We start from the raw sequence: 26,841 nt of genomic DNA, 5'->3' as shown, positions 1-26,841 counted from the left end.
ATTATTTTCCATTATCACCTGGTTTTAGGAAACCGTAATTCAAAACACATTCATACTGTACCATTGATCGGTGTTATTTCTAGGACATAGTAAGTCCCCTACACACGAACCTTCAAGTTGCGAACTTTCAAAGATGCAAACGTGTGCCATCAGCGTCAGGCGTGAGTGACGTTGCAGCTTGCCCTCCATCTCCTGTTGCTGACGATCCTTCAGCTCTACCGTCTCCCACCTCCTCTCCCTCCTCCAGTCAGTAACTCTTCTTGCCTGTGCACTCGATGCCAGCCCCTGGATGCCAGCTGTTGTACTGGACTACTGCAGTTTTCAAGGTGCTGTACTGTAAGATTTTAAATGTTTTATTTTTTGTGTTTGTTTGTGTTTTATGTATTATTTGTGTGAAAAGTATTATAAACCTGTTACAGTACAGCACTATATAGCCAATCGTGTTAGTTGGGTACCCAGGCTACTTTGTTGGACTTATGAATGTGCTCTCAGCACGGAGCTCGTTCGTATGTAGGGGACTTACTGTAGTGAATAGACCGATCTCTTCTCACAGATCCAAAGGCAAAGGGAGACGCCCTGAGGCCCACACACCTGTTCCAAGGAGCACCTGCCCTCTGAAATGCTCTTGACGTTGGATTTCTTTGCCAGAGGGAGTGTGCCTAGGAAATCCCGTTAAATGTAAACCTCCCCCAAGCCTGTGCCATCGACTCTTTTCTAGATCACACTTGCTTCCTTAGGGATCTCAACGCCTTTTATGAGTGCAGATACCGCTCCTCTGTGGATGCATCCCAAATGTACATTTCGCTCTGCACTCCACGGAAGCCACGACCCACACTTCCACGAGGACATTCCAACTTCACTTCAAGCTTCTGATGACCAGAACCAATCTGATTCCCTCCCCCACGCCTTCTGGGGAGCTTCTGTCCTTGGCATCGTGAATGTTCCTGCAATCTCACTTCATGGACTCCCCTCGGCTTCCACAAGTCCTGCCCACGATCTTAGGACGCTGCCCCTGTACCGGTGCATCGCCTCCCGCGACTCTGCATCGCCACTATTCCAGCTCACGCCTCCGTGACTCCTGGGTGCCTGTGGCTCTCGGCTCTAAACTGCGCTCACAGAATCATCTCCCTCAGGCAGTGTCTGACGCCATCACTTATCTGCCCACAAACATTTGGTGGCTCTCGGCTGCACTCTGAATAAAGTTCAAAATCTAGAGCTTGGCATTCAGGGTCCTCCACGCATTTTAGCTCTGCCCCTGCGAGTACTCCCTAGACTTCGCCCCCTGCTCCGCGGACACCTGCACGGGTGCCCCCAAGTGCGTGCACCGTGGTCCTGCCCTGCCTTCACTCGCTGGGTCAGAGGCTGTATCTTCCAGGAAGCCCTCCTTGTCTCACCTGAACAGCAGTTAACCTTCTGCAAAGACACCTTACACCCCGCCCCCCACCTTGTGGCATGGATTACCTTCACCAGGGCGATTTATTTGTACATTTTATCTGTTATTCTAGAGCACAAATTCCATGAGAAAAAAAGGAAATGAGGAAAACTGAAGACCGTGACCTTTCACACAGCATTCTTTTTCTCTGCAAACTTTTCTGTAGCCAAGAAAACTTCACTAAGTAGAACACATTTGCTCTGGCCAAGCAGGTGAAGATAAAATTAACAATGATTCTGTCTCTCCCACGGACACTGGGGCTTTCACAGTGTGCAGGGCACTTCCGGTACCTTGTTTCACCAAATCATCACAAAAAGCCTGAGACGTGTCACGATGATCTTGATTTGTGCCAACCAGGAGATCAAAGTTCCAAGTGTCTTGGTAACTTTTGTTCATCCTAAGCAGGGGAGGCCAGGATTCAAATCCATGTCAACAATGCGCAAGCTGTGGCTTCTGGCCATCCTCAGCCACCCTTATTTATCTTTTGAGACCTGCAGTCCCCCGAAAGGGCAAAGGGCACTGTCATCTGTGGTCTCCAGGGTGTCCCATCCTCCCACTAGTCTTGACTGCCAAATAGGATAAAAAAAACCCCAAAACCTTTTAAGCAAAAGTTTCATATGTTCGTAAAACATAAAAACAGGGAGAGAAAAGTAGATGTTTTGTACACCATGACCAGTGACCTTATTATTACTATCATGATTACCATCATCATTATTATTTAACACTGATGATTTCCTTTCAAGTTTGCATCTGAAGCATGAACTTCCACTGGCCCGGGGGTAGGACGTTATAGGGCTTCATGGTTCCTGTTTTTAGTGGGAATGGGGCCCCACTTCGGAAGCCCGGAAGTTTAGGAGAGAGACAGATAAGGTGGGGCGACGTGAGTGGAAATAAAAGAAGGAAACAGGGGTACCTTCCGACTAGTTCTTCGTTTATCTGATAACAGGCAGTGCCCGGCGGCCAGCTACATTTAAACATTTTTTCTTACAGGCAGGAAAGACTAAAAGACCTAGCCCCTTATCCTAAGGGTCCAGCTCGCTGGATTCCACCAAGCGAACACAGTGGGTAACCCACACCCAGACTGAGAGGTCACGTCTTAGCAGGAACCTGGCTCCCCCGACCCCGGCTCCCCCGACCCCCGGCGTCTCTCTGGGTCATAACCTCCCTTTCCGCAAAGGGTGAGCCCTCTCCTTAGCTAGCCACTACGTCTAACCAGCTGGCTCCAGTTGAAGTTAACCCTTTGTTCTGGCCAGGACAGCGTGTGTGTTTTGAGAAGACTTTTCTGGCAGCCATTGCCATTTCAAAGCGGGAAGAAAAAAACAACAAAGTGTGTGTGAGGGAGTAGTTTTGTGTGTAGGAGAGAAGTGTTTCTAATTTTCAATCCTGAAGACGTGAGGGGAAGAAGGGAGATGTGAAGGAGGGAAATAAGTCAGTAAACGCAGGCTCGCTCTGCTTTCCCCATTCGAAGCTGGAAGCATTCCAGCGACATGCCATTTCCAGAAAGGAAGCAAACGGAATCGCCCTTCCCTACCTGCCTCGGCTTGGCTGGAGCAGGCCGGCTCCTTTTTCCCAAGCCTCCGGATACGGGGCTAGGTCTCTGATGATTATTTCATAGCACAGTGTTCACTAGAAGCCTGATACCGTACTGAACATATGGTTTTGATTTCTTGTTTTTTTGTTTTTTTTTTTCAGTTTTGAACCAGAGAGCAAGATGGAGAGTGTCACAACCCTAACTCCAGGATTTGCTGGTCTTGCCAAACTGTAAGGCGAAACTAACTCCAGACCGATGCCATCCTGCTGTAGCAGCTGCGGTGGGTCGGGGCGGGGCGGGGCGGGGCGGGGGACCCACTGAGGACCAGGGGCTAAAACGCGGCGGCACTGACGCCGGACTGCTGACCTGACAAAGCACGCAGGCCATGTCCGAGCTTCTCTGTTACTTTCCGCACTCATTCTCAAGCTGGAAGGATGGGATCAGAGCATCAAATAAAAATCCACAGCCGCAGAGCAATTAACTCAGGATGCAGCATGCATCTGGCTAAGGGGACGATTGTTAACTCAGGGATCCACAGTGTTTGAACCGCAACCTTCTCCAACTTCACCTCTTGGGTTGTCGGCCCAGCAGTGTTTCCCCAGATCATCACTCCTCTCAATTATTTTTTCTGATCAATTATTTAGTGTGGTCTGGGTTATGGGACATCAATTTTACCCTGAGGGGGAAAAAGTTTCTTGCTCCCTAGTGGTCAGCTGGAAAATGTGTAGGTTTAATTAAAAAGGCAAATTTTCAACAAGGCAAAGAGTGCTGGCTGGGTTTAGAGGACATTAGTGAAACTAGCAGTAAAGAAAAAAAAAAAGGCAGTTTGTGAGAGGGTAGGGGGGCCTGGGGACCTTCAGGTTAATGATCAACCTGGGAATTTTCCTAAGAAAAACTGGAGGCTTATCTCAACTCAAGTTTTAAAGCCTTAGAACAGGCTTTCTCCAGGCTTTCTCTAGATGAAACCCGGCCAGTTAGTCGGGAAATGGTTTACCAGCCTTCCCTGCCTCCCTTTGTTTGCTCAGGGAGGCCCTGAGTAGGCCCCTGCAGAACTGAGGGAGCAAATCCTTCCTGGTTTCTTTCTCCCACTCAGAGGAAGGAGGGCAGGTTAGTGCAGCCTGCTGTTGACTGGAGCTGGGATTAATTAGTTCCTTCGGTGACCTTGGCATCTACTGATGGCAGAGTGTGTCTCTAAGCTGCTGAGGACTGTGCTGAGAGCCACAGAGAAACTCTGGAAGACTCAGAGCTACTGCTAAAACGATTGCCCTTTTGTCGTGCCAGAAGACAAACGCAACAAAACAAAAAGAAACACAAAACGCGTACTTTACTTCTGAAAACTGCCTTAATGTGGTATTCAAATTGTGTGAACATTATCATTTATCTATCTTTCTATCATCTATCTATCAATCAATCTACATCTGTGTATATATACTAATCTATATAGCTATCTATCTGTGTATACATTTATCTATATCTTTATCTACCTATCTCTATCTGTATATATAAATATTAATCTGTCTCTATAACCATCTATTTATACAGTAATCTAAATCTATATCTATAAGTGTATCTTTATTAATCTCTATCTATGCGAGTGTATTATATAGATACATATATATTAATCTATATCTATTTATCTATTTCTTATCTATCTCCCATCTATCTATCCATCTATCCACCTATCTATCATCTATCAATCATCTATCTATCTATCTACCAATCATCTATCTATCTATTTCTTATCTATCTCCCATCTATCTATCCATCTATCCACCTATGTATCTATCTATGTATCTATCTATGTATCTATCTATCTATCTATCTATGGGTGGTTTTGCAAGTCAATGCCCAGGAACTTGCCAGGCATTTCCAGAGGTGCCTAGAGCCTATTGTTGGAACGGAAGACAATTTTCAACCCTTCTGTGCAGTTGGGGAAGCTGTCTGTCCCTCCCTCAATTCACCTCCATCCATCACCTTTTCCCCACTGTGCTCAGGCCTGAACAGAGCTGAGGGAAAATGGAGAACCCCACCCCCTTCTCTACCACAGCTGGTTCAAGGTTCAAGTACAGTAACAATATGGGTTAGCAACGTGACAAAGCTGCCCGAAAAACTGAGTGTCCTCGGTTGCATAAATAAAGTATTTTTTCCTGAAAATAATAGGCAGTGCCAGCTGCTCCTATCAGAGGAAGCTTGTTTGCTATCTTTAAACATGTGAAGGGGCTCGTCTGCCGAAGGGGCATTTGACTTGCTTAGGGGTCAATCCAAAGGCCTGAACAAGGGCTGAGCAGTGAAGGTCATGGGGAGTCACATCTCGTTTCAGCACAGGGAAGAATTCTATAACACAGTGTTATGGTTTGTATGCATCATGGGGTCGTGATTGGCCGGCACATAGAGACGGATGAGCGGCAGTTAGAGTCTGCTTGGCAGGACCGTGGCGGAGGGTAGACACGATTGTGCCAGATAATCTCGCCAATTCCTTCCATCTTGGGATTCCCTTCTGCTTTTCGGCGTCCATTTGTGGGTTTTGTCAGTTGGGTGGCTCTCAGAGGGGCGATCAGAAGCTGGTGGGGTGTGCAAAGCTCCTCTGCCGACCCCGATGGCTCCCCACAGCTCACCCTCCCGATACCGGAGCACCCAGAGGGACAGAGACGCAGCAGGTCACAGGAAGCAAAGAGTTAAAAAGGCCAAAGCTCTGCGTGGGTCCCGGCAGCCCCAGAGGCAGCGAGTCCCTTTGAGCCTGCCTCTTAATTGCAGCTTAGCTGCAACAGGGAACTTTGAAGAAAAGAAACAGGGAAACTCTAGAGATAGGGTTTGTTTTGTTTCCTGAGGGGACGGTCTTTGTGGTGGATGCCAGGAAGCTGATACTTTAGGGTTCAAATGATGGGCTTCCTCAGGAGGCAAATAAAGAGTCCTTTCTACCAGGGAAGAGTAGGGTGTGACTAGAACCCCAGAGACATGGGGCATCTGTGTGCCATTTAGGAGGGGTGCCAGGTACAGCCTTGGCAGAGAGAAGAGAACCCGGGGAAAGAGGTCATGGGTCAGCTCAGGAGCCAGCAGAGCAAGGGAGAAGGAGAGCCTGCAGCGTGATGATGGTCAGGAGATGCAGCCAGAGAGGAGGACCACGCGCCCCTGCAGGAGAATGGGTGACACGCGCGAGCGTAGACGGCCCTGCACGAGAACAGGGAAGTCGATGGCAGGGAAAAGGGATTTCTAAGTCCTCCTAGAGGGTAGCAAACCACAGCCACGCAAAGCATCTCACTTTCGCACAAGCCTCACAGCTGATAATGAGCGTGTTATCAGTTGAAAGTATCTAGAAGACACCTCGGATGAGGTCTTTCTTTAAGCATCTTCCTGCGCACCTAGACACACACACACACACACAGACACACGCACACAGACACAAAGGAGACTCAGGAGTAAGGAAAAGGCCCACTAATCACAACAAATAATGAAGATGATGCTCTAGCTGTCCCTGGAGATTTCCCAGGTCCCTTTGGGAGGAGAAACTCACGGCTAAAACTGAACTCATGCCTGCCCAGGCTGCCAGGAATTGCTTGTTTGTGTTCTATTTAACCGTTTAGTGAATTCTGCTAATAGTACGTGCAAATGAGAGAGAAGTTTTCCTGAAGCAAGCCCCTTTTGTTGCTACCCCCAAGTAAGCACCGTTGGAAAAGGTCTGGGTGTTCGGAGACCTGCCAACTGGAGTTTCACCCCCTGTCACTTGTTCATGTGTGACCCTGGCAAGGAACTCAGCCTCCTGGGACTTTATTTTCTTCGTAGAAAGGTTTAACTGAGTTGATGTACATAAAGCTCTCAGCAGAGGGCTTGGTATATAGTAGACACTCAATAAATACTTGTTTCCTTTCAGTCCTAAAAGGTTATTGGTAAATTAAAAATGCATAAAAATACCAGTCGTCTTGTGTGTGGGCTAAAAGGGCATCTGGGCAGGGAAGACTTTCTCTAAATCCGGTTAGCAGGACCCCTGGTTCTAGGAAAGAGGGGGCCACATGCTGGACATAGAGAAAAATGGAGCTCTCGAGGGCAGGGAAGGCAGACGGACATGAAACAAGATCTAAGACTGTCCACAGTTTCACTGAAGCCACCACCTGAGACAGCTGTCGTTTCTCTTAACGTCTTCACTCATAGCATGAGACTTTAAAACTAGCATGTTTAAACAAATGTGATTTTAATTGCACATAACACTTCCTCTACACCCTTCCTATTATTTGGGGGGAATGAGGGGGAGAATGGCAGTATCCTAAGGGAAATGCCGGGTTTGTCAGAGTTCCCCAAAGTAACCTGCTGAGGCTGTCAGACTCGCAGGCTCCAGCTCTGACCACTGTCTAGAGGGAAAAGTCTATGGCTGATTTTGAACACATATATTTGGTAGGAAAAAATATCTCTGGAGCAGACGTGGAAACAGACACACTAGCCTTCCCTGGAGGCAGTGAGCAAATCTTTTTGGGAATTGGTGAGAGTCTGTGTCCACAGAGAAAACGGCCGTCGCGGGCACGGGGCGCCATCCACAGACCTGCTGCTGTGGCCACAGAGCTGCTGGAAACTGCTGGAAGGCTCACCTTCGTGGCCTCCACCACAGCAGCTTCGGTGCAAGGCTTGCAGGATACGTCGGCTCGACCTCTGTTCCACTCTTGAGCCCGGGAAGCCTGGAAAGGCCTCCTGGATGGAGGAAGCAGGTCCTGGCCCTCAGCCCCACAGAGTCTCCTTTAAAATCATCTCAGACCCAGAGACCCACCGCCATCTACGTTTACACCAGCAAAGCCTCCAGGGCAAGCAACAAGCATCATCTTCATCCAGGAGGAATGCAGAATCTCGGACCCTGCTCCAGATCTACCGAATCAAGACCCTACAGTTTTAATTCGATCCCCAATGGTCTGCTGTACACACGAAAGTTTGAGGAGTGCTGTTCTGGCTTGCTCACTGTAGGCCTGAGGGTACTTTCTCATTTCCTTCAAAGTAGCCCTTACAGCTGAGCTCAGCTGAGACCTGCTAGAGCCAGCAATGAGTGAACCCTAGGTCTTTGACAACAGGTGGACTAGTGTCCAGCAATATCTCCAATCACTCTGGAATGACTGTCCTAACCACTTATATCCTTAAAATGTATATTTTGAGATACAGATGCATACAGCTTTTTTTTTTTTTTTTTTTTTTTTTTTTTTTTTTTTTTTTTTTTTTTGCAGTACGCGGGCCTCTCACTGCTGTGGCCTCTCCCGTTGCGGAGCACAGGCTCCGGACGCGCAGGCTCAGCGGCCATGGCTCACGGGCCCAGCCGCACCACGGCATGTGGGATCTTCCCGGACCAGGGCACGAACCCATGTCCCCTGCATTGGCAGGCGGACTCTCAACCACTGTGCCATCAGGGAAGCCCCAGATGCATACATCTTGATCAACAATTATTGTTGGTTTTAAATGCTTTCTTTAGGTTATTAGTGAAGATTTACTTTTTAAATAGTCAAATATCTGTATCTGTATTTACATGAAAGATCCAGGCAGGAAATTCTCTTTATCTGCCGATACTCTGTGGCTCTCACCATGGCAGTGAGCTGATATTTGCTTCCACGAGGACCACGGACTGAGCACTCATGTCAGAGAGGGTAAGCCCCGGGGGAACCATGCAGCACAGGAGCCATGGAGGCTGTGGCATGGTGTGCAACAGTCTTGGTTACTTATTTCTTGACAGTTTTGCTCCTTTGTGGGTATTTGTTTTCCTGATTCTTTGCTAGCTCTTATTCTCTTCTGGGCCCAGGCAGTCTTCCCCAAGGCTCATCCTTGGTCATCTCCCTGTCTGCATCTATGTTCCCTTCTTCTTGGAGGCAGTGAGCACTCCTGGCCTCAACAATGGCTTCAACACAGGTGTGTCTCAGTTTACATTTGCAGCCTGGTGCCTAAGCTGTTCTCCATTTCATGTTGTCAAATGTCTACGGATGACCCACTTCGATGACCCATCGTTAGCTAAAACACCATTACCAGGACTCAAAGCTCAAAACTCACCCTCCCTCCCTCCCCTGACCCCATTCCCACGATGGGCCCCTTTTTCCATCTACCCCCATTTTCTGTTAGGGTCCCACAGATATTTCTCCTGCCAGAAACTCCAATGTCCTTTTGGCTCTTCTGAGCTCTCACTAGCCCCTATTATTTTTCCTTCAAGACATCTTTTAGATTTGCCCTTATCTCCTCCATCCTCACACGGCCATTCTAAGCCAACTCCTTCCCACACGATGCCTGAAATATTGCAAAAGTTTTCCGGCCAGTGGCATCGCTTGTTACACATTTCCTAACCTCTAACCTGATCTCACAAGTTCAATTCAATCCTTATAAAGCATTAGACATGATGCGGTAGGTGACAAATTAAACTCTTCCACATGGCTCTTTACTTCTTCCATATTCTCACTTCCCCACTCTGTCTAAACTTATTTCCATACTGAAAAAATGCTTATTTTCCAGCATTTAATCCCTATTCTTCAAAGTTCCACACTGGCCCCTACATTACATCATGCTGTTCCTCCCTTCTAGAGATAATCTTCCCTCCTCTATTTTTGACTATTGTCCTCTCCAAACTTTTCAGATCATATATCCTCATCAGGAAAATACTTTCATGCAGGAACAACCATTATAAGCTTAGTTACTTATTTATAAATGTTATACTTGCATAATAATACTAATATGCTACATACATTATCAAACATGTGAAAAGTGACATTTTAAAAGGACGGGTTAAATAACATATAAGATGTAATTTCAACTATTTCCTTTCCTCATGGAAATGATGACCTTGCCCTAGGCTTGGGGTGTCAACATCCCATTGTAGAAACACTGATCTAGAGAAAGTATATCCATAGAGAGCTAGAGGAAGTATCTCTTCCTCTTTGAGGCCTTATCTAGTAGTACTCCAACCCAAAAGGAGTTCCACTTTCCTGAACTCCCAGAGCATTGAAAACTACAAGCAGTAAATCACTGACATAATATATACTTCACCAATACTTTTTAGTTGATTCGGTGAAGCTCGCATCTAGGATGCCCGAAATTGATAGATTTTTAAAAAATAATTCAATATCTTAATTAAAAACATACTGTCTTCCCAAAATTGCTTGGGTTGAGCTCTAGTCCACTATGCAACATCCACTGCAAGAAAACTCCAAGTCAGGCTGCAGTCTCATTTCATTTAAAGACTATTGGATCTCGTTGAATATCATATGCACAGATTCCCACAGTTTGGAGGACCAGCTTTTCCGCTTTTTGGCTAGTGAGGGTTTTTTTTTGTTTGTTTGTTTGTTTGTTTTTTGCGGTTCACGGGCCTCTCAGTGTTGTGGCCTCTCCTGTTGTGCAGCACAGTCTCCGGACGCGCAGGCTCAGCGGCCATGGCTCATGGACCCAGCCACTCTGCGGCATGTGGGATCTTCCCGGACCGGGTCACGAACCCGTGTCCCCTGCATCAGCAGGTGGACTCTCAACCACTGCGCCACCAGGGAAGCCCTGGCTAGAGAGATTTTGAACACATTTCTTAACCTCACTCAAATTTGGTTTTTATTTAATTTATCAGATGGGGACAAATAGGGGACTTTGTGGCCATTAAAAGAGACGATAAGCATAAAAACAGAAATGATATATGAAGTAAGATACTAGTGTTATTACATTCAGTATTTATGTATCATAATGTAAAGTATACAAAGTACATCTGAGATTTCTAAAATAAGCGGCCTCCTACCTTCACCTTGAGCTTTCTTTCTGCAAATAAATTATTTTTATTTTCTCTATTTTATTTGCTCAGCTGAAAACATGGTGCCGCCTCCCTATAGGATTTGGAGGTACGATCGGGCCTGAGTTTAAATCCTGGCTCTGCCAAATACCAGCTGTGGGATCACGGGTGTGTTCCGGAAACTTTCAGAACTTCTATTGACCAGCATTAACTTTGCGGGGCTAACATTAACGTCATGAAGTTCTTTTAAGGTTCGAAATACACAAGATATGTGTGTTAAGCACCTAGTTTATAACACATGCCACTAAAATATTAATTTCTGCCCCAACCCCTTTAACGGGCTTAAGAGAACTCAATGAGGTGCTCTAATGGGTAAATGGACTACTTTGAATTTTGGGTTCCATGTTGACTATGGTTTTTCCCTGACCCGTGAGCCTTTTACAACCCTTTATGAATTTTATGTTCTAGAAGCACCTCCTTGCCAGTCATAGCCAGACTCACATTGCCACTGTGTGCCTGGGTTGGGGCATGAAGCCAGTGTAGGTTGTGTCCCCTAATGACTTCTGAGCAGTCAGAGCTGGGAAAGCGAAGCCAACCAACCTCTCCTGCTCTGCTGCTCCATCCGGACTGCCCACTGTACTAGTTTTTAAGTGTAGCTGTCCAAGAAAGCATCTGGGGACAGGAGAAGGTGACACGCATACGTGTACCAGGAGCACTTGTGTCTCCTGGTTTTCTAAATTCAAATCCAACACTGAAAAAAAAATCAATGAATAAAAGTTTTAAAAATCCGGGTTATAACTCATCTCCGCCAGAAGCTTTACCTAGTACATCCTCACAGGCGTGCTCTAATTTTAGGCTCCCAGGTTTTAACCCTCTGTTTGAACTGTTAATTGAGATAAAGTCTTTGAAAGCCCTCTGTAGAGGGTACAGAACTATACATATGCTAATTATCCTTCTGAAGGCATTTGTGTGCTGAGCTGCTCTTATCTTGTTTGTAAGTGTCTCGTGCCCCAGCTAGTGTGGATTGCAAACAGCTCAGGCCCAGGGACCTGCAGCGTCTTCCGTGCCTCCTCCCTCCTTCTGCTGTCTTCTGAGATGGCTCACTCCCCCAGAGCTCTTCTCTGGCAACCAGCTCGCCTCGATGCTCCTAGACCTTAGAACCTGCCCATCTGCCTGCCAGGACCCATCGCTGAAAAGAATCCTTGAGGCTCCCGTACACCCTCCGTCTCCCCTCCCAGCTCTTCCCAAACTTGGCTCCTTCCCCTGTGGCTTGTCTGTGCCCAGAGAACACACATTAATTTTGATGTTAGGGTGAAAAACAAAGCAAAACAAAAACTTTGTGTTTAAAAAGGGAAATAGAGTTTTTTAAAAAGTAACTGTGCTTTTTAAAAATAGGTGTGTGTGTGGGGGTGGAGTTTAACCCTCCAGGGTCAGGAATCAGGTTTCCTTGCTGGGATGGGGACGGTGAGATCTCAGCCACCCCAAGGCTCAGAAGTGTGGGACAGGGTCTAGGATTTCCTTTTGTTGATTGATGGGTAAGATTTTTTGGACGATGCACTCATATTCCCCAGTCATTTCGGGGCTCTCTCTCAGCTTGCTGAGATGGGGGGGGGGAATGCTCTCAATAGCCTCATATTTTGGATTTGTGGAGGCAGCATTCTCATACGTCTGTTGCTGATCTTACATCATTATATGTTATTTAAACAGTATTATGCTGAGAAATATAGTAGAGGTGAAGAAATTACAGAGTTAAAACTCAAAATTCCTTCTCTTATACCTCCCCCAAACACCAAAACTGTCTCAAACCTAATGTTTGATGGTCAACAATGTTAAATTAATGTTAGCTAATAAAGTGATTATTAAAGTCTTTGAAACTTACAATTCTGCATTGTTTCTTTCTGTCCTACATTTTGCACATACTCAAAGTTAGCTATTAGGTAATTGACTTGTTCTAACCAAATGGCAAAAGCCAGGGGGCCAAGAGGTGTTTAATAAACACTTGTCGACTGATTGATGGAATATACCGACCTAGGATCTCGGAGACAGTGCAGTCTTTGTCAGAGCACTAAGGTAAATCGGTGGGTCCACTTTTATTACCAAGCGTTTCTGCCATTTTGAGGGGGAGCAGCCCAGCCGAAAACTTATCCATCAGCACTGTGGCTCCGGATCACAGAAGAAACCCTGTGGCCTTGCCTTTCACACCTGTGTTCACCCTCAGCAACAGAGCGGGGACCAGCTTCAACTCAACGAAGCTGAGCAATTGGAGGCACGGCCTGATGCAGACCAGCCACGACGCCACCTTGAGCCCCTTGCTATGAATATCATCACAGCTGCAACTAACAGTTTGTGCCCATTAAACAAAACAAAACAAAACCCAAAAAACAACTGAGCCGAGTAAAACTCTGGAGGTAAAAACCAGTATTGCAACTAATTTACAAAGCCCAGCTAAGTCTTCCTGCATCATTCTTCTGAAATAAAGCAAAGCATGAAGCACCAAGTTCCTTGCTCCACCCGGCAGGGGACATCTGTGCCCATCTGGTTTTTTCCAGAAAGTGTGCCTGGGCACATGACATCTTTACTTCTCTTCACAGCCACTTCCTCTCTTTCTTTGCTGGGCCTTCAGGTTGGGCCTCAGGCAGGTTTTATGAGAGGAGCTAACCCCCGGGGGCTTCCGTGCTCACCTGGCCTGCCTTTGGACCTACAGCTTTCTCGACTTTGCTACGGGCTGACATTGATGCCTCACACCTCCTTATCTTTCCATAACGCCCCTCGCCCCCTGCCCACCTGCTCCCCAGAGATACCAGCTTTCTCTGCCTGACACGGCAGTCACAACTGTTTCTGACCTACCAGCTCTCTTGTGCAGCTGTACCTGGAACTACTCAAGACCCCAAACCATGTTTTCACAACCAACATGTCCTGCAGGTGTCCCACTTCTTCATTAATCAGAATCCTTTGCCACTTGCCACGTGGCCAGCCTCCTTCTATGTTGATAATACGTTTTGTCATCTTGGAAAATGTAAACAAATCGGTAGGCCGTCCCCTTTTTTTTTTCTTATTGACGTCTCGTTGACATACAATGCCCAGCTTTTCTCGTTACCGGTAGGGAAATGCAGGAAGAAAGGAAAAGAAAATGCATGCACGCCTGAGCCTTATCAGTCTCCCATAAGGAAATCCCTCAAACTCAACATCTAAATCCGCTTCTCCCAATTCTTGCTTGGAAGCGTGAGTACCTGATCTTGAATCTCTGTGGCACTCCCGGAGCGGGACTGGCTGGTAGCCCTGTGATATTGATTTGTTTTTACCATAGCAACAGCAAATTAAAACAACTAGCAGGGAGAAGGCAGGCTGTTAACCAGTAACGCTACACAACCAGTAGATTTCACAAGCGTATTTGTCTCCTTTCCTCTCATTTTCTCTCTCATTCACTCCACTTGCACCCATGTAATACCAAAGTCAAAGAAAAATAGCACTAAATGCTTTGGGCGCTGCAAGGCCTGTGTCTGAAGGGTCTGGTTTGCACAGTTTCTAGTATATTGCACAAGATCAACGGAGAAAATGCACACAGCTCTGATTTCCTTGGAAATTGTATGCGTTGGTCTAAGGATAAATATCCCTAGAAAACGTACATGAACATGAAGTTGATTGAAGGGTTCTGTATATGTGACTATGTATCTTAACACCCTAAGGCATTTACCAGTTTCATGAACAGGGAGGTTTTATCCCTTTGTACTTTAACTAGCTCACTGTGTCAAGAGACAAACAACTTTTTTTTTTTTTTGGATGCAAGGTCGAGATCTCTCAAAATGCTAGAAGTATGAAGGAAAGTGTAGCAAGTATTATTCAGTTCTATTAAGAGAGAGAAAAATTGAGATGGGTGCTTGCCCAAGGCTACACAACACAAGCAGTCCTAAAGAGGATGCAGACTAGAACTGGGAACTCCCTAGAACTCCAAGCTGTTCTAATGGAAATTCTTTCTGAAAAGGCTCCTTATGAAAAACTAACCATCCCCTGATCGCGACGACCAAGGTTGCCACTTGTGACACGGGATGAACAGCCTGCAGTCCTGGACTGCCCATCCCTGGGTCCATCTGCACGAGGACACGGTGCTCTTTCTATCAGAGCGGCTGTTCCCACCATCACGACCAGCCGCGAACTTGGTGGCATAACCTGGGTCCTACAAAGTGGCTCTGGGGGAGCTGGGAATGGGGCCACGGGGACTGTCCGCCCAGGGGCAGTGCTGGGCTGCACTGAGGGGAAGTGGGACCAGAAGCAGAGCCGTGCTCCACACTCCCTGCCGCTTCCAGTCAGCGCAGCCAGGGTCCTGCAGAAAAACCGCCCTGACCTGCCCGACATGAGGAAGCAGGTAGGAGAAGATGCCCTATTTCTGCTGGAGGTCGGTTTAGAGTTTAGAAAGGACGGGAATATGAAGACCTAACTCAAGACCTGCCAAGTGAGAGTTAGAACGTTCCTGGCCAGGACATAAAAACATATTCCTCTCCACGAGCTTGAATAAAAGAACACACAGCAGAAATAGTTGGGAGATGACGTCAGAAGTTCTGGGCTAGTGTCCTGCACTTCTCCTTGAAAGTAAAAACAGTGGGTCTGGAAGAATCTACGTGGCATTGCCCTTATTTAAATGAGTACTTCTACGGCTTCTTACAAAACAGGCAAGCTAGCTGAAGAAACTTCATCTTATGTACAGGTTATAAGAACCTCTTTATCTTTTTACTTTATTAGCCTCAAAATGCACATATTACTCAATTAACAAATATCTTTCCACGTAACCTTTGTCTTTTCAAAGGCCAGTGATGTTTCCTGAATAACATTCACGGTGGTGATGGTTAGGCAAGTCAGATTTTTTTTTCTTTGCTTCAGTGCTTGCTAACTATTCTAAAAATGTTACACATTTATTGTAAACATATGCTTCTGAGGCCTAACAAAAAAGCACAGTTTCCTCATGCCTGGCAGAAATTTAAAACGGAAAAGGGCAGAAAGAATTCTTTAACAAATATATCCTTTCCTTCTCTTGGGCCAAGTGTGTTAAAAATAAATCTTCTCCATCATTTCTCACTGCTGCTTCTCGGCAAGAAAGTTGATATGGTTCCGGCACAGTGAAAACACAGCTTTAAAAGCTAGCCTGCCCTCATTAAATTATTCTGCTGGCTGTGTGTTCTCATTAAAAATGCATAAAGATCAGATAATTGCAGTAAGCATTATTAACCCAGCTTTACTTTTGAATATAATGGTTCCACTTTTAAGCTGGAAACAAAGGCTCAGACATGCCAGAAAAAGAAATGTAAACATTGAACTACAGTATCAAAAACTTGTCAGAAAGCTACCTCTGGCTGGCTTGTTAAAAAGGTGCTTTTGATACTCAGTTAAAGCCGTGGCATTGTAGAGCTAGGTAGGTCCCTAATTTACAATAAGTAGACCTTTTTTTTTTTTTTGGCTAAACGTCCAATTGATCATTATTTACCATGAAGTTTTTTTTCTTTTTCTTAATTACGAGTCTGTTTTCAAATAATAGGATCAACATAAACTTTATTTATTCGGGAGGTAAGTACGACAGTATGAAAATTTTCTAGAACAAGAAAATAAGAATGCTCCCAAGAATCCAAATGGTTTTTGTTGAGTAACCAATGGATCTATTCTTTGAATAAAAACTCGTTTTATGCCTCACCCCCAAACAGGCAGCATAGATTCACGCTTTGCCATTTCTCTTTCTCGAATCAAAATGTTACGTAAAAACTCCAGGGTCCCCCCTGCAAGTATTACATTTGAACTAGTGGAATCCGGTTTCCCTGGCTTCCCTAAGCAACATACACGGAATGCAGCATACTGCAGCAAACTCTTTAAACATTCAGGAAAAAAAAAAAAGGGGGGGGGATGATTTCCCTACCTTGTTTAGCTGTGCCTCTCCTTTCCTTTTACAGTAACCCCAGGAACATCTGGCGAAATCAAGTGGCCGAGGCTTCTCCGCTGCATCATGAGGAAGAAATTTCCATGTAAATAGTTCTCATTCCCTGTTTATTGTACTCTGAGAGCCGTCTGCCGTATCTGGAAAATTTTGCCTTCAGATGATGAAGCAAAGACAGTCTAAACTCTGTTGCTGTAAAAGCTGCAGCCTTTCCTTCCGACAAAACCCTCCCAGCTGTGAGCAGCCAATCCCCAGCAAGTTCGTCAGCCCTACTCGTCTGAAACTGGCCCTAATAGGATGACTGACACAGCAACACAGCACTTGCAGTGTGTGAAAACAGTGCATCCATACTGATGAAAGAGGAATTTCCCTCTCAGAAGAAAGCAATCAGAGCACCAAGACAAAGTGGCACATAATTGGCAGAGCAGAGAGAGGGGTAGCTCCAGAAAACACCCTTTAAGACAGCCAGCCCAAGGCTTGTGGCTGCATTGTCAATACTTTGGAAAATAGAAAACTCTGCAGATTTAGGAAAAATCCAGGTTGTACATGAAACTGAAGTGGTTACCCCATTGGACAAAGCATGTATTTTTTGAAAAGGAAAACAATTCACTGTCTGCCATGGAAATGAATATACCTTACCAAACGTTTGCATATGATTTCCATCAGTGAGGAAGGACGTGTTAGCCCAAGTGCGTAGTCAAAGTCAAAACACGCTTAAATCTCTCGCACAGTTTTCCTGTATAACATCTGTTACTGCAGTGGTTAATTACTGTAGCCCATATATCTTTCCTCTTAAGTTTTCAGACTCCCCGGGACTTCAGTTAAGGAATTCGGAACAATAAAATTGATATCTGTACTTTACCCTATGTGCTCTTGGCAAGCTCCCCTGAGAGGATTAGGTGTGCCTTAACCTCACCTGAGGTTCCTTGGTACCACTTGATAAATACTGTGCATTGGTCCATATTGTCATTAATGAAGCAACCAGCACAGGAGGATGTTTACTGCTGAACACACACGGCACGTGACCCAAGGGGCGCCATCAGGTGCGACTCCACAAAGGATGGTCTGGAGGTGCTGAAGTTCCCTGAGATAAAGCAGAAGAGGAATGGAAAGCTTAGTAAGGGTTATTTACTTCTTTCCCAGTCAATGGTACTCCGTTTTGAAAAAGTATAAATGGCATTTAGAAAACACAAAAAAGCATACATTTTCCTTCCACTAAACACAATATTTTGAATTTAAAAAAAACTGTGTTATGATTACATGGCTAGACCAAGGTGGGAACAAAGGCCCATTCATCTGAAAGGTTGAACCCAATGCACTGTTGTTTATAAGCGACGGTTTGATGCATCTGTAATGAAGTAACAGTTGGGGTGGAATGTAATGGTTTCTTTTGATTTTGGCAATTGCATTTAAAAGTCACAATGTTTCATATGATTTGTAGGCTCTTTCTTTAATAGAATACCATACTTTATTCCCCTTGAATCTTATACTTACAATTTTTTTTTCATCCCAGTGTAAATCCAAGATATACCTAACTTAGAGTCTTTCATCTACTATAATTTTTCTGGAAATTTAAATGATCTCTGTGGTCAAACAGGTAAACAATTATTTTTAAATATTCTTAATATTATACTGCATGTAAATGGGATATCACAGGTTTATGAATATCCTCTCCCTGATCCCCCTCTGATTATGACTTTAAAACTACCTTTCCCTTAATTTCAATCCTGAAATTTTAGTCTTCTTTGACTCATTCTTCTGTTTCCTTTTTTTTTTAAGCTTAAAATTTTTTTTGTTTATTTTATTTATTTTTGGCTGCATTGGGTCTTTATTGCTGCGTGGGCTTTCTCTAGTTGTGGCGAGCGGGGGCTACTCTTTGTTGCGGTGTACTGTCTTCTCATTGCGGTGGCTTCTCTTGTTGCGGAGCATGGGCTCTAGGCGTGCAAGCTTCAGTAATGGCGGCGCACAGGCTCAGTAGTTGTGGTGCACAGGCTTAGTTGCCCTGCGGCATGTGGGATCTTCCCGGACCAGGGCTTGAACCTGTGTCCTCTGCGTTGGCAGGTGGATTCTTAAACACTGTGCCCCCAGGGAAGCCCATTCTTCTATTTTCATACAGTGAAACTAAATCTGGTTGATTTTTTTCCTTCTAGCTAGTTCACATATCTGACCTATTACCTGACTAATGCAAATGCTAATAAGCTGGCTTCTGGGACTCAAGCCTCCCGTGTTCAAGCTCCCCTGTTGCCAGACAGGTTTTCCTAAGTCATGTACTGTCATGTTCCTTTCATATTCAATTCTTTTCTCTTAAAATCCAAACTACCAACTTACAATGCCCTTCATAATCTGGGCCCTCCCTTTCCACTCAACTTTTTCTACTCTGTTTTTCTAAGTGAACTTTGTGAGGGAGCCTTGCCTGAGTCTCCAGGACCTGGCTCCTACAGCCCATCTTCAGACCTGACTCCCAAGAGCTTCACTGAATAAAGTATTATCCAACCTTTACACCTCAGCTTGCATCCTCTTTCTTCTGCGTTGGCTTCCCTGTTCACATTGTCTTCTCTGATCTTCTCCTTTAAAAGCATTCTGTGCTGTTCATTTTAGCAGACCATTAAACCCTTAGCAATGAGTTGATCTTCCCATCTCAGAAGGCTAGGCTTGCATAGTATATTAAAGAAGGTAATGTATGTAAAGTGTCTACACAGTGGCTGGCACATGATAAATGCTCACTAAATGATGGCTATTCTTATCTTAATTTCTATATTGTTCATTGCATTTAGCAAGATGCCATGCACAAACTTGCTGATTTCATGACTCCTATCTCAAGAATTGATATCATATCCACCCAACTGCACCAGCTAAGAATCTGGCAGTCATTCTTGGCCCTCCTCTCCACAACCACCATATGAAATCTATTATCAGAGCCTGTCAAGCTTAGCACCTAAATAGTTTGAAATGTTTCATTCTGCTCCACCTCCACCAGTGCAACTTTGTCCAAGCTCTCAGTGTCATTCACCATGACTATTGAAATAGCCTCCTGGCTGGTGTCCTACATATATTCTTGATCCTTCCAGTCCCTTTCCTGCACATCAGCCAGAATAATAATTCAAAAACAGAATTTTGAATACTCCACATACATTTGCTATGGACTGAGTTGTGTCCCACCAAATTCATATGTTGAAGCCCTAAGCCCCTATGTGATGGCAGTTGCTGATGAGGCCTTTGGGAGGTAATGAGGTCATGAAGATGGGGCCCACATGATGGGATTAGTGTCCTTAAAAGAAAAGACACCAGGGAGAGAGATCTTTTTGCTCCCTCTCAGCCAAGTGAGCGCACAGCAAGAAGGCAGCCAGGAAGAGGGCGATCACCAGAACCCAACCATGCTGGCATGGTGATTTCAGACTTCCAGCCTCTAGAACCATGAGAAAATAAACTTCTGTTGTTTAAGCCACCCAGTCTATGTGGTATTTTGCTATGGCTGCTTGAGCTGATGAACCTAACCTTTAAACATCTTTGAGTTGCTATTAGGAAGAGATGACAGTTTTCAAAATAGCCTACAAGGTCTTGTGCTACCCAGCCCCTGCCTACCTCTCTAGCCAACCAGAGGCCATTTCTTCAGGGAATGCTTCCCTAACCCCCAAGAGGAGTTCTGGTCCACCTGTTGTTTTCTCTCACAGCCCCATACTCTCTAGAGCAGTGCTTCTCAAATTTAATATGCATGTAAACTCCCCCCACCCAGGGATCTTGTTAAAATGCACATTCTACCTCAGTAGTTCTTAGGTAGATACTGAGCTTTACTAACAAGCTCCCAGGTGATGCTGATGCTGCTGGTCCATGGACTATTCTTTGAGTAGCAAGATTTTATAGATGTTGTTCATTTTGTAGCACTTTTTAACAGGATATAGGGATACATTTCTTTGGTTAATTACTTAAGATCTAGCTTCTCAACCAGCTAGCTTGTCAGTGTCAGTCACCACTGCCTCTTCAACATCTAATCTAGGATGTGCCTGGCACATAAAAAGAGATTCTCAATAACAAATGTGTGTTGAATTAATGAATTGATCAATACAATGCACTGCAGATCCAAGCTGGACTTTTTTCTTTTCCTCCTCCTTCTCCTCCCCTTTTGCTTTGTCGCTAATTCAAACATCCATCCTCTTTTGTCTATTCCTCACCTCTCTGCCTCCAATCTTGCCCCTTACTTCTCACTCTATTCACAACACCACAGCCAAACTCATCCTTTAAAAACACAAATCTTATGGTGCCATGACCTGCACAAAGTCACTTAGTGACTCCCTATTACCTTCAGAATACATCTCTTGCCTAAGACCTGAGTATATTCTCTCACCACTCCTCTTGAACTCACTTCCCTCCTACTTCACATCTAATATTACTAAACTAATTTTAGTTTTATTTCCTAGAATGTATTATGCCCTTTCTAATTTAGAGCCTGGATTCCTTCTGCATGAAACATCTTTTATTCCTTTTACATCCACCTAACGTATTTCCATCCAGCAACATTTAAGGTACACATCACCTCTCCCAGGAAGCCTTCCCTGACCACCAAAGCTTCCCTGGCAATTTGACATTTTATTCTTTATAGCAATTATCACATATCAATTAGCAATTAAATATGTCTTACTTGTTTATGTACCTCACTAGTCTCTATAACAGAAGTGACCATGTCTTTCTTGCCCATCAGTTTATTCCAGTACCTAGAACATACAGTGATATAATAGACATTTGTTAAACAGTTGTTGAATGGTTAATGGATAACTTGAAAATAGCACTAGTAATAAAGTGGCAAAGACAAATTCAGGGTTCAAGAAAAAAAAAACTGATAATGAAGTCAAAGAGACAATGGATTTGGTCTATATATTAAAAAAGTGTTTCTCTAGAGAAGGGAAAGGAGAAATACTACAAAAGCCAAAAAGCACATGGAATTATGATTGTCTCCTTTGTTGGATATACCAAAGTTAGCAAACTTACAGGCAAGAGGAAAATTAATCTTTGATGATGTTTAAAATGGAAGTGATTTCCATAGAAACAAAGCCTTCCTTCAAATGGAAATGGATAGGTGTCCTAGAACAGATGCAAGTGTTGACTTTCCAGAAGAGATGGCTAGAAAGGAGAAGTTTGTTTACAGCAAAAGAGAAATGAGACAGGAAGGCAAGGTGCAGATGGGCCAGGTCTGTGACAATTCAATCTCAGGGTGCATTCCTCTCTCAATAGAATATCTCTACCCTACACTTCCCCACCTAGTTCTTTAGTAGATACTGTTTTTTATTTTCCTCTAGTTATTTTATGTATAAATCGTATTGGAAGTCCTTTGAGGACACAGATCATGCATTTAAGTCCTTTTGCATTTTCTACACTGCCTAGCATGGAGCAATGCTGAATTAATTTTGGTTGGTGGATTTTTATTTATGAATCTGCAGAAAATTTGCATACTTAGAAGGGACTGGTAGTTTTTTTTTTAATACGTGGATTGTCAAAAATGCAGTAGGAAAGAGAAAATTTGTTTATAGTGTTTTCAATCAAATTTATTACAAAAAGTTCAACTGGTTCCTAAATTTTCTCTGTAGGTCCAGGGGCAGTAGACTTGGGGAATAATTAAGACTAACATTTCTGGGTTAAAAAAAATAAATTGCATAAAGCATATAAATAAAATACTGTCTGAGAAATCCTTTGCATAGACATGGCACATAATAAATGCTCAATATATGTTAACTACGACTGTTATTACTGCTGCTGTTATCATCATCGGCATCATCATTTTTAGTTTCTAGAACTCTAGCAAGATTTCACTGAGGAGTCTATGTGGTAATGGACTAAAGTAGAGATTTTCAAACTTGCTTGGTTTGTAGCAGTATTTTTTTCACCATGCTCCTAGGCCAAAAGAAACACCTAATTGTTCTATTTATTAACTAGATCCTAACAACTTAATAAGAGTTTATGTTTTCACAAATTTGTAGCTGATTGAAAAGTTAATACAAAAAGTTTAAAAGAAAAAACAGTATTTTTACTTCATTCTTAAATAACCTTAATTAGTTATTAATGAATTGTGAGTGCCTATTGGGCACTGCCTACAATTCTCAAAGCTTGAAATAAGAGTGAAACACTGCCCTCGTTTCCTGATCCACATTGATTTTTGTGTTGCACTTGCTTTTCTTCTTAGCAATTGCTGAAAGTCCAACTTTGCAAAAATATATGATACCATTGAAAGGAATGTAGTATGTTTCTAATATTGGAATTACATTACTTTGAATTAGTAGTTTGCAGTTTCTGACAAATGTTAAATATTTCTGTGTTTCCCCTGGAAATATAAAATATTCCATGGAACCCCTGTGTGTTCACCGCAGTCTCCCAGGGTGACTCATGGTTCAATTTGGGAACCATGGCACTAAGGCAAGGGTCACGACACGTTGGTCAACATCACCTGTCCCAGTGTTTTTTTCTGGTGTGATGGCTGCATCAGGCTTCCTGTCCTGAGGCCCAAGGGCATTTGGAGTTGCAAAGACAGGGTCAGGACATGTCCAGCCCTGAAACTGAGGTCATCTGAAAACAAGCTTCTGAGTAGTAGGTGAACCTTATGGTCCTCAGAATTTCAGATGCTTGTGGGTCAAATAGAGAAGAACGTGATGGGACAAAGAGGATGCTGATGCTGCCAGCTGTTCATGGGGAGAACTTGCCAGTGACCATTTGCCTTTCAAAATGGTGAATTCTGAAAATAAGTGCAAAGAGGAAGAGACAATGAGTCTTTTTCCTATAATTCCTCTTCATTAAGACCACACACATCTTTTGCAGCTCATCTCCATTGTTCTTCTAGGCTAGCTGGTGGATCACCATGCTTCCCTCGTATTTCCTGTTGTGGCCACCATAACTTGACCCTTCACCTATAAGAAAGGGTGACTAGTCTTAGACCCCGTCTCCACCTCCTTATAGTAAAGTGGTGTGTATGACAGAGAATCCTCCAAACCTGAAATGCTAGAGGGAGCTGGCATGCTCCCCTTGTTGGATTACCTGAAAGACTTTCCCATCCATTGCCTCCTGACCATCTTCTGACTGAAGGGTCAAGCTGGACTGGGGTCTAATAGCAACTGGATGGAAGGAGATCTACTCACTTTGTTCTATTTTCCTTTCTCTTCCATAGCACCTGTCACCTTTCATCATAATATATAATGTACTTGATATTTATTCTTTGTTGTCCATTTCCTCCACTACGATGTAGGCACCCATGGGCAGGGGGCTTTTCCTGTTTTGTTCATTGGTATAGTCCAAGCGCCTACCATATACTTGACATGTGGGACTGATGATAAATATTCATTAAGTAAATGAATAAAATATGAGAGGACTGAAATGTGGCACAGGGTGAGTAGGAAATTGTGCTTGAGACACAGGAAACCATCAAAGCTGGAGTGGCACTTCCTAAGGGCCTTCCAAGGGTCATTAGAGCCACACGTGTGCAAACCAGGGACGAGTCAAGACCAGCTATTGAGGGTGCAACTTTGTGCCACCTGACAGCGTGAGCTCTGGCAGAGTTGGGATGTCATGTTTCTTATGTTCAATGAGCAGCCCAGATCCCTAGAAAGGGTCTTGAATGGAATGGGAATAACCTCCTTTCCAAAAGGCTGAGAAGTGGGTGGTGAGTTTGAGAAAAAGATCTTGGTGAGTTCTTGGGTGAGCCTCTGTGACAGCAGGAGAATGTGAGCTTGTTGACTAGAGAAGACAACGTCGTCCCAGAGCGCCAGTATGGACTAGTTGTGGGAAATGAAGGGTGGCATGTGTGTAAGTGCAGCTTTGATTGCAAGCTTGATTTTAAAAATAAATACAACTGGTTTTGATATAGTACAGTATGACGTTCCTTGATGGAACGCTTTTCAAGGCTCTCATTCCCATCTCCGTCTCTTTCAGTTTCTCCCAGGATAGCCACTCTACTTAGATTCGCTTTTTCACTCATCTGATTAGGATTTATGAAATACTTGCTATACGTTGGTTCCAACTGAGATATGGAAGATATAAAGATGAGGAGGACCTGACCCCAAGGAGCTTGAAGAATTACACAGAGGTTCCCTAAAGCAAGATCTACGGATCTCAAAATGACCCTGAAGAAAAGGGTCACAGCCAAGTAAGTTCAGGAAATGTTGGAATAACTAGTTAAGCATGTGCTTTCATCAAAGGACTTCTCAGAGGTTTAATTCTAGGAATATGCTTTGTGAATCTCCAAGGAAGGATATGTAGTTTGCCATGTTTGAAAATTTATTTTACCACAGACCCTTTTAATTAAAAAACATCTAACTAGTATGGTGTAACATCTAACTATATGGGTGATGCATTTTGGGGAACATTGGCCTAGATAAATCTTTTTTAATTTTTCTTGTCCTGTTCTTTGGGCCATGCCCATATCTGCTTACCTCATTCACCTCAACGTCTTTTATCTGATGCCAGATCTTCCTACTCTATCGAGGTCCTCAACTTTGCTGACAACTTGTGAGGCATCTACCATGTCTCCAGTGCTACTTTTTACTCATTTCTTGGGACCACAGCTACCTGGAAGTCCCTGTGGCTCCAGGATGTCTTGGCTGGACCAGACCTTCACAACCGTCCTTCTTGGTCAAATCTTGGAGACCATCTGCCCAGGCTTTTCTGGCCAGCAGAGGGCCCCTGGTGGCTGTCCAGTGACCTACAGGCAGAACTACCCTTCCAAATCGTAACCCCACCTAAATTCTATGTTTCAACGAAAACACCAGTTTCTGGAAAATGTGTTATTCATCTCTCTCCTCCATCAAATGTCACTCATGACAAGTGCTTCTCAGGATTTCCCATAGTCTCGGGGGCTTGGAGCGGGTAGATACAATTTATTTACATAGCAAATATCAAATATTAACATAATATTTAATATTGTTAATTAACAATATTAATATTGTAATGCTGTTAAATATTTACATAGCAATTACTACGTTGAGCACAACACTATGAAATACATGCTACTATTATCCCAGCCTTACCTTACAGAGGAGAAAAGTCACCTGTGCAGTTAAGGAACCTTTCCGGGGCCACACAGCGAGTCAGTGGTGGAGCCCATTTGTCCCAAGCAGGCTGGCTTCAGAGTGCATTTTCTTTGCCACTACAGCATGCTGCTCTAAGATTAACAGAAAAAAAAAATCATACAGTAAATTAGAAGGTGTCAAGTGTTGTTAAAAAAAGAAAATAAAAAGAAAAAGGAAAAGGAAAAGTAGGACACGGTACAGGGGACCAGACCATCTTACAATAAGTAGGCAGGACAGGCCTCCTTGAGAAAGTGTCCCTTCAGCCAAGATTTGCAGGGTTGGGGGAGTCTGTCATGGATCCCTGGAGAAACCTGCTCCAGCAGAAGATGCAAACTCCAGGGAGAACTCTGGAAGACCTTCATGTAGGAGGGACTTCTGTGTTCACCTGCTCTGGCCTCCACTTGTCGCTGAATCCCACCCCTTGTTTTTTCATAGGTTTTCTGGGCTCTGCCCTGTTCTCTCCGTACTAATGGCATAATCCGTTATTCAGTTGGGCTCAGTCCACAGCCTTAAAACGGTGTCTTCTGTCTCTCTGTCTTCCAACCCAGGACTCCCCTTGCTGCCTTCCCTCTGTCAACAATCTGAAGGTGACAGATCTTTCTTTTCCCTTCTAGATGTTTCCCTATTTTCACTAAATTTAGGTTGATTCATCAAATCATCATCTCATTCAGATAATCCATTTAGATCTCAGTATATATTCTTGATCATCAAAATTTCAAACCTATATAAAGTGTTCCAAATTTTCTTTGAAGAACAGGTGGTATGTTTTGTAATAAAAATTTTGTCTTTAAGAAATAATTTGTGCAAAGAGAAAGCATCTGGCTTTGTTTCATCTGCTACAGAAAAGGGATCATGCCATGGATAGATTCTTTACCAGAAATGGGCAATTATTTAGCCTTCCATCTGGATCAGAGAGAAAAATAGGTTCACCTTAGCAACAGCATTCTGATGATGATGTCATCACCTTACATCATTCCAGTCTCATGTCACTGTGTTCTTTCTCTAAAATCTCAGACCTTTAAATCTCAATGCTTTATAGATCTCTGCACCCAAAAGGCTTAATGAGAAAGGAAGAAATAACCACATTTAAATATTCACTGAGTCATAATCCTGAACTCTGTTAGCAGGTCTCTCGTCTACAGCCAAACAAAATAAGAATTGTTCCTTTTCGACTCACTCCTTTTCGACTCACTCCAATTTTTG

General features: G+C 43.9%; 1 protein-coding gene across 7 annotated transcripts in view; it reads right to left on the bottom strand.

Annotated features, from left to right (window-relative positions):
* Positions 1-16,798, bottom strand: part of MBNL2 (muscleblind like splicing regulator 2) — a 153,559-nt gene extending 136,761 nt beyond the window's left edge. For 2 of the 7 annotated variants that reach the window (XM_060079564.1, XM_060079568.1), the window contains exon 1: positions 16,577-16,798. The gene's annotated coding sequence lies outside the window, so the exon portion shown is untranslated. The remainder of the gene's footprint in view (positions 1-16,576) is intronic. The other 5 variants (XM_060079571.1, XM_060079570.1, XM_060079565.1 and 2 more) reach the window with 4 other exon arrangements.
* Positions 16,799-26,841: the final 10,043 nt, after the last annotated feature.

Source organism: Mesoplodon densirostris, chromosome 17, assembly GCF_025265405.1.
Source record: "Mesoplodon densirostris isolate mMesDen1 chromosome 17, mMesDen1 primary haplotype, whole genome shotgun sequence".
Taxonomy (NCBI): domain Eukaryota; kingdom Metazoa; phylum Chordata; class Mammalia; order Artiodactyla; family Ziphiidae; genus Mesoplodon; species Mesoplodon densirostris.
The sequence above is the reverse complement of the archived record's forward strand: the minus strand, read 5'-3'. Positions and strand labels throughout refer to the sequence as shown.